Below are 7,027 nucleotides of genomic sequence, written 5' to 3' on the forward strand. Positions count from 1 at the left end.
CCCCCCCATTGTGCAGTGGATGGTGCTTGGGACGAGTGGACCCCCTGGAGCCTGTGCTCCTCCACATGCGGCCGTGGTTACCGTGACCGTACCCGCACCTGCAAGCAGCCCCAGAACGGAGGAGAGCCCTGCCGGGGCCCCACGAGACAAACCAAGTTCTGCAACATCGCCGTCTGCCCAGGTGAGTCGAAACAGTTTTCATTGCAGGGTTTAGGTCAGTGCCTTAGAAACATGCTTCTGTAAAGCAGACCAGCATTTCAAAAACTAAAAAACATCCTCAATAAAGAATACTTAACCCTTCATCTAACTGATACATTTATGAGAGTCACCTAATTGTATCACCATCATAACAACTGTGGTGCCTGGTTGTAATTATGTCTGACTCACTAGAACAAAAGTGCCTGTGAGTATTAGTCAGTGGCTTTATAACAGCTGCCTGTGACTCATGCTGTGTTCATGGTCACTCAGTACAGAAGTTACCTCTTCTAGTGCCACCTACACATATGTACAAATGTCTGACTTTAAAGTCACAATTGCAAACACGTTTTTTTCTCACTTCGTACTTTGCCATCTTTAGCAGACGCATGCTTTTATTTCAGGTGTTTCGTTTTATTTCATTTTATTTTATTCAGAGATTCTGATTTTGTTGCAGTTTTGCAAAGCCACCAGCAGATGTCGCTGTTTAACGAATGAAAGTAATGTCAGCGAGAGAGAAGGAGCACAGAAGTTCTTATCAAAAAGATGATAATGTATTTCATTTGAACCTGAAAGGCTTGGAGGAAATTAAAGTTGTGATTAAATGGCAGTTTTGCAAATAATAGAAACATTTATTTGGGCCATCTATTTTTAAGAACATAAACTTTCACTGTTTTTTTTAAACCATCTTCCAAGGAAGCTTTCATTTCAATTACATTTAAATTGCTTTTCTTTTCATACTTTTTAACACTTCCAGACTTTTAGCAATCTGTTATCATTCCTTATCTTTTTGCATTTTTATTTAAAAAGCCAAATATAGTGTTTTTCAACAATTGCTACTTTAATATGACAAAAAATGGGTGACCTTTTTATTCTAGTTTCAGCAGGAGAGTTGATCTCAGAGGTTGAGATGCACAGTCATGGCTGAACTGAGCTCTAACTTTCTGTTTCACTTAAAGTCAGTCTAAGTAGGTCGTGCGAAATGGTAGCAGCATCAGTGAGTTTGTCATGATGTCTGCAGCCCCAGGGGCTGTCTTGTCCTGGCACTGGCCATAACTCTCTGGCGTATACGTTCCTCTGCTTCCCTCTAGTGGATGGATCCTGGAACGAGTGGTCTGCCTGGACTGCGTGCTCTGCATCCTGCTCCAATGGCACCAGACAGAGGACCAGGGAGTGCAACGGACCATCTTACGGCGGCTCAGAGTGCCACGGGGGCTGGAAAGAGACAGCAAACTGCTTCCTGAAGGAATGCCCTGGTAAGAAAAATAAAAGTTTGAAAATAAAATAGAAATAAATCAGCGAAATAGTGTAGAGTTGATGGAGTTATTTTTCCCCGCCGTCTGTAGTTAATGGAACCTGGCATTCATGGAGCACATGGGGCAGCTGCAGTAAGACTTGTGGTGGAGGCATCCAGCAGAGGCAGAGAGTCTGTGAGGGGCCTTTCTTTGGAGGAGAATCCTGCCCCGGTGAAACAAAGGAGCAGAAGCGCTGCAATGACAAACGATGCCCTGGTTAGTGGATTCAAAACAACAAATAAATGAAATATTGTCAGGAAAAAAAAAATACAGCCTCGGTGTAAAATCCAACTGAAAACTCACCCAAATGCTTGAATCCTCCAGAGCCCTACGAGATCTGCTCTGAGCAGATCATCGGCGACGTTGTGTGGAAGAAGACCCCTGCCGGAGACGTGGCTGCAGTCGCCTGCCCCGCCGATGCCTCAGGTACAGTCAACCGCCCGGAAGCTGCTTCTTCGTTTTGTTTTTGGACTTTGTCTACAAAGAACCACTTTTCCACATGAACAGGCCTGATTCTGCGTCGCTGCACCCTTGACGCAGTAGGACTCGCCTCCTGGGAGAACCCAATCTACACCCAGTGTGTCTCAAAGAACTACGAGAATATTCAGATGCTGGTAAGCCCTGAAAAAAAAATAATAAAAAAAGGTTGAATTTCTGATCTGTTTAAAGTGTGCGGTCAAAAAGTTCAGCCTAACCTTTTCCCCTCCTCTTCAGTCAAGGGACTACATCTCCAAAGCGCAGATGGGGCAGAGCGTCGACGGTGTCGCCGAAGTGATTTCACGCTTGAGATTCTCTTCTGATGATAAGGCCAGATACAGCGGGGACCTCCTGGCTGTCATGGACATCCTGAGGAACACTACAGAACTGTACAAGGGGACCAGGCTGAGGCTGAGCAACGCTGATGTGGAGGTAAGCTCTGCACAGATTTAGATTTAGTAATGATTCTCCTTTTCGAAACCTAAAAATAGCAGCTAATCATTTTGTGTCTTCTCACACCTTTTGATTCTTTATTCCATCATCTCCAGAACTATGTCCAGACCATCAGCAACTTGTTGAAGGAGGAACACCGTGACAAATGGGAAGAGGCACAACTGGTACGTGATAAAAAGGCTGTGAGAGTCGGGTGCATGAGAGCAAAAGAGGGGATTTACTCTTTTTTTATTAACATTCATTTATTGAAAGAGGACAAACACAAAATCCAAACTGATCGCTTTTCATTGAACTGAGCTGAAGTTTCAGTTCTGCCACCTGTTGCCAAATTTCCTCCACGCTCTGACGTTCTATCACTGTTCCTGCTAAAACTCATCAAGTTTCCCAAGAAAGACGAGGCTAAAAAAAAAGGAGATGAAAAAAAAAACTAGAAAACTCCCACAGTAGCCAATAAACACATATTTGTGCACGAACTGAAATCGAAAAGGGTGAGTTACCAAGGCCACTGCGTCTCTGAATCAGGGAAAATCACTACTCCCACTCGTCAAGCTGTGAGTGTCCGTGCCGTCCTACGTGCTGATGGCTGTTGTGTAGAAACACAGGCAGAACATCACATGCAGGCGCGCACCTTGCGCCCACTCCGCTGCAGTTTCTGCGTCAGAGACACGCAAGCCAGGCAGCCCTCCCTTTCTCTGAAAACGAGACAGAATAGAAAAAGAAAGAAAAAGAGGAAAGAAAAGAACCTGAGTATGAATCAACAGCCTGCCCATTTATGGCCGTAAGGAAGTTCTGAGGTTGCGTAGCAGCGAGAAATGTTCTTTTTTAACGTCCACTGCTTTGTGTTTTAAAATAATAAAAAGCTGGAGTTGTGCAGTAATAAAGCTCCCACAAATGAGCCATAAATTATTATAAAATCAATGCTTTAGGGCACAAATGAACCTCTGTTTTTTTCTCTCTCTCTCTCTTCCAGTCTGGTGCCAACATCAAGGAGTTCCTCCGCCTCGTCGAGGACTTTGTGAACATGATCGGTATGCAAATGAGCGGCTTTCAGGACATCTACGAAGTCACGGAGAATTTAGGTGAGCTCTCCGCTCGTGTCGAGTCCGAATGATTTGTCCTTTTGTTCGGCCGGTTGGAGCCCATCCATCTTAATCTGAGTCCACATAAGCGGCAGCTGAACGCATCAGTTATCATTCTGACAGATTGTTCGGTGCCGCTTGCTCCATCTCTGGGATGTGCGAGTGTGTTTGCCAGAACAGATGGCTTTGACACAAACTTATTAATTTGTTTGATGTTGTAAGAATAATCGAGTGTGAAAATGTAAAAAAAAAAACATCATGAGTTGTGTCTCCGTAAAGGTGACATTCTCTCAGATACGCGACACATCAATTAGACAGTTTAGATGATTCTTCAACTATTACAGTTTGGAAAATAAAGTCTGTTTTACTGATAAAACCTCCTATCTGTCACTTTTTGAACCTCGCAGTCCTGAGCATCCACAAGCGCCCAACAACCACAAGCTCCAACTTCACCTTCCCTGTGAAGGGCTGGAGAGGTATGCTGGACTGGGTCAGGACCTCTGAGGAGAAGATCTCCGTGTCTCGTGATGCTCTGTCTCTCAAACAGTCTGGTAAGATTAAAGAAGCACGTTTTTTAACAGACAAACCAATGTGTAATATTGGGATTTTGCATCTAAACTGAAACTTTGTTTTTTCAGACGGCAATGATGCTTTCGTGACAGGCATTGTCCTCTACAGAAACCTCGCCTCAATTATGCCCTTCCAGAGGTAAATCTATAACACTGGTGTTCCATAAAATAGATTTTCTGCTCAGAAGATGGTTGTTTTTGAAAGACTTATTCTAAATGCTGACATTGCAATTGTACGTTTGTTGTCTCTACAGCAACAGCACCTTGCTCAACTCCAAGGTGGTGACGGTGATCGTCAAACCCACCCCGACGCTCCTGTCCTCCCCCGTCGAGATCGAGTTCCCCCATCTCCACAACGTGAGTTTCTAACGATTATGCAAACTAATGTGTGAAAAATATCAGCCCCTCCCCGCGGCTGTTTGCGCACCACCGAGCCTGACATTTTCCTGACATTTGCTGCGCCGCCGTGACTTTTTTTTTTTCTCCGTGGCGGTCGAAAACCCGGCAAAGATGGCAGCGAAAGCCAAAACGGTCGCTCCATGACAATAACGATGATGAGAAAGCAATAATTGGGTTGTTTTTGGTTTCACGAGTGCATTACGAGAGAAAAGAAGAGTGGGGAAACGTGGGCCTGTGGGCTGCTAGCAAACTGTTGCATCTCACACGTCCACGCCAACGTGTTTCCCTTTTCTGTAGAGAATCCTCACCCTGACTTCTCCGTCTGCTTCTTTCTGCGCAGGGCACAGTCAATGAAACCTGCCTCTCATGGGACGAAAGCGAAACGTAAGTGATGACCGGTGTTTTTTTGTTTTTTTTTTTCCTTTGTAAATCCGTACCTGACCATCCGTCACGTTTGTTAATCTGCTTGTTTATTTTTGTCGGCCCTTTCAGTCAGGCATCTGTCACTGTTTATAAAGCATCCAGCCCTCCAACATCCCACACTTAGCAAGAAGAGAGCAATCGTTCTCTTTTCTTAAATATTCCATCACGTCAATCATTCACGACGAGGAGGACGAAAGGAAATCACAGCTCATTCATGCTGACCCCCCCTTCTCTCTCTAAGCTTCAATCAGCTGTCTGACAGCAAAACAAACATAAAATACGACAGCTCACCTTTAAATAAAGCAGATTTTTTATGTTTATTTCTAATTAGGATCTAAGTTTACAACTCCTACCTTGATAGATTTGCATACTTCTGCACATCCTCAAGCCTGCCTTAACAGAACACTGGAGCATCTCAGTGCAGCCAGGTCTGATTTGATCCCACTCGAGGTGAAGTGTCATGATGATTTTCGCTCTCCACGACACTTGAAACCAGACTGAACCTGCTGTCTGGGATGCCACCTTAAATTTAAAGTTCAGTCCGACCCTGAGGTTGCTGCTCCTGGAGCCTCTGCTGCCACACGTGCAGATTGTGATGCAGCGTTCTCCAAACGGGTTATAATCTCCAGCTGCTGTTTCTTATAGGAACATTTATGTCTCGCTTTAAATGGACATAAAGGTGCCCAGAGCCAAAAGTTATACAGCTTTAACGAATAGTGACTTTTGGGCTGATCTACTCATTGTCACCAACATTATTCATAAATGCAAAGATTTTTTTTTTGCTTAACTTATATATTTTTTCATCACATACGTGTTGTTTTTCTCCCTTAAAGACACATTTTCTCCAGAGCTTTGTCAGCTCTCTCCTCTCCTAACTCTCCACTGCCTCTCCTCCCCCCCCCCCCCCCCTGTTCCCTGTGCAGTTCCTCTCTTCTTGGGTCTTGGTCTGCTCAGAGCTGCAGAGCGGTGCCCGTTATTCATTCAGAACCAAATGCGTGTGTGACAGCCTCTCCACCTTCGCCATTTTAGCGCGCGTCAACTTCGACTCGGTAAGTCCTCTTAACCCCTCACACCATGATTTTTATTTGTATTTTTTGTGTTGTTTTCTGTTTGTTTTTCCGTGCTGGATGTTTCCTGCGTGTGAATGCGGTGCAGCAAGAACATGATGTGGGTTTTTTTTTTGTTTTTTTTTTGAGAGCTTTGCAGCAGCGCTCCCTTTGTCTCCGCGCTGATGGCAGATTTGCAGCCTGCCTCTGGAATCTTAAACAAGCAACATGTTGATGAGCAGGAATTAGATTTCTGTCCTCAAATTAGATCGTTTCATATCGACATGCCTTTTTTTGTAAGAGGATTAATCATTCGGCGTCTGGCAGCCTTTAATTACTTCTATAATTGCAGCTGGACAAACAGCTTATTCTTAAAAAATGTTCATAATTTGACAAAAAATAATCTATATTTAATTCTAAATGACTCATGTTCCAGTGCATGTGTAAATAATCTTATGATTATTATTTTAAGGTGACTTATTTTTGCAAGATTAGAAGGTTAAATCTTGTGTGTTGATTACCCAAATCAATCATTAGTCATCGCTCTGTTTTATGCGCAGAAGAAGAAGAAAAAAAAACATGTAATTTTCCCCCTATGGAGCTGCGCAGCCTCGAGAGCGGATGGTTGTCCAGTTGCCATGGTGAACGCATCTGTAGCACCAGCTTCGGATGCTGTGATGTTTTTTTAATAACTGAGATCCTGAGGCTTGAAAACACCCAGTCCACCATTTGAAACCTCACTAAACGCAAAGGGAAGATCCTGACCAGTTGCTAAAATCTGACAGTTTAAAGGAAATGTTTACACACACACACACAGTTAATTATAAGATCATTTTAGTTAATTATCTCCTCTAATATGAGCAAAAAAAATTGTAATGCAGTATTTTAAATTTGTGGTTTTATTTGTTCATGCTCCAACTTGTTTACATCCCAGATTTGATTTGTCTTGCAGTCACTGGACAGCGCCTCCTACATTTGTTAAACGCAGTCCTTTCAACCTGCTAACAGTAAAAAGGCAGCTGAACCAATCATTCCATCTGCCAATATCTCTGAATTCTCAATTACATGCATGCCCCCCCCCCCCCCACCCC

General features: G+C 43.7%; 1 pseudogene; it reads left to right on the forward strand.

The window, feature by feature from the left end:
• Positions 1-7,027, forward strand: part of LOC106520860 (brain-specific angiogenesis inhibitor 1-like) — a 21,348-nt pseudogene that overhangs the window by 6,763 nt on the left and 7,558 nt on the right.

This window comes from Austrofundulus limnaeus, unplaced genomic scaffold, assembly GCF_001266775.1.
Source record: "Austrofundulus limnaeus strain Quisiro unplaced genomic scaffold, Austrofundulus_limnaeus-1.0 Scaffold98, whole genome shotgun sequence".
In the NCBI taxonomy this organism is placed as follows: Eukaryota; Metazoa; Chordata; class Actinopteri; order Cyprinodontiformes; family Rivulidae; genus Austrofundulus; species Austrofundulus limnaeus.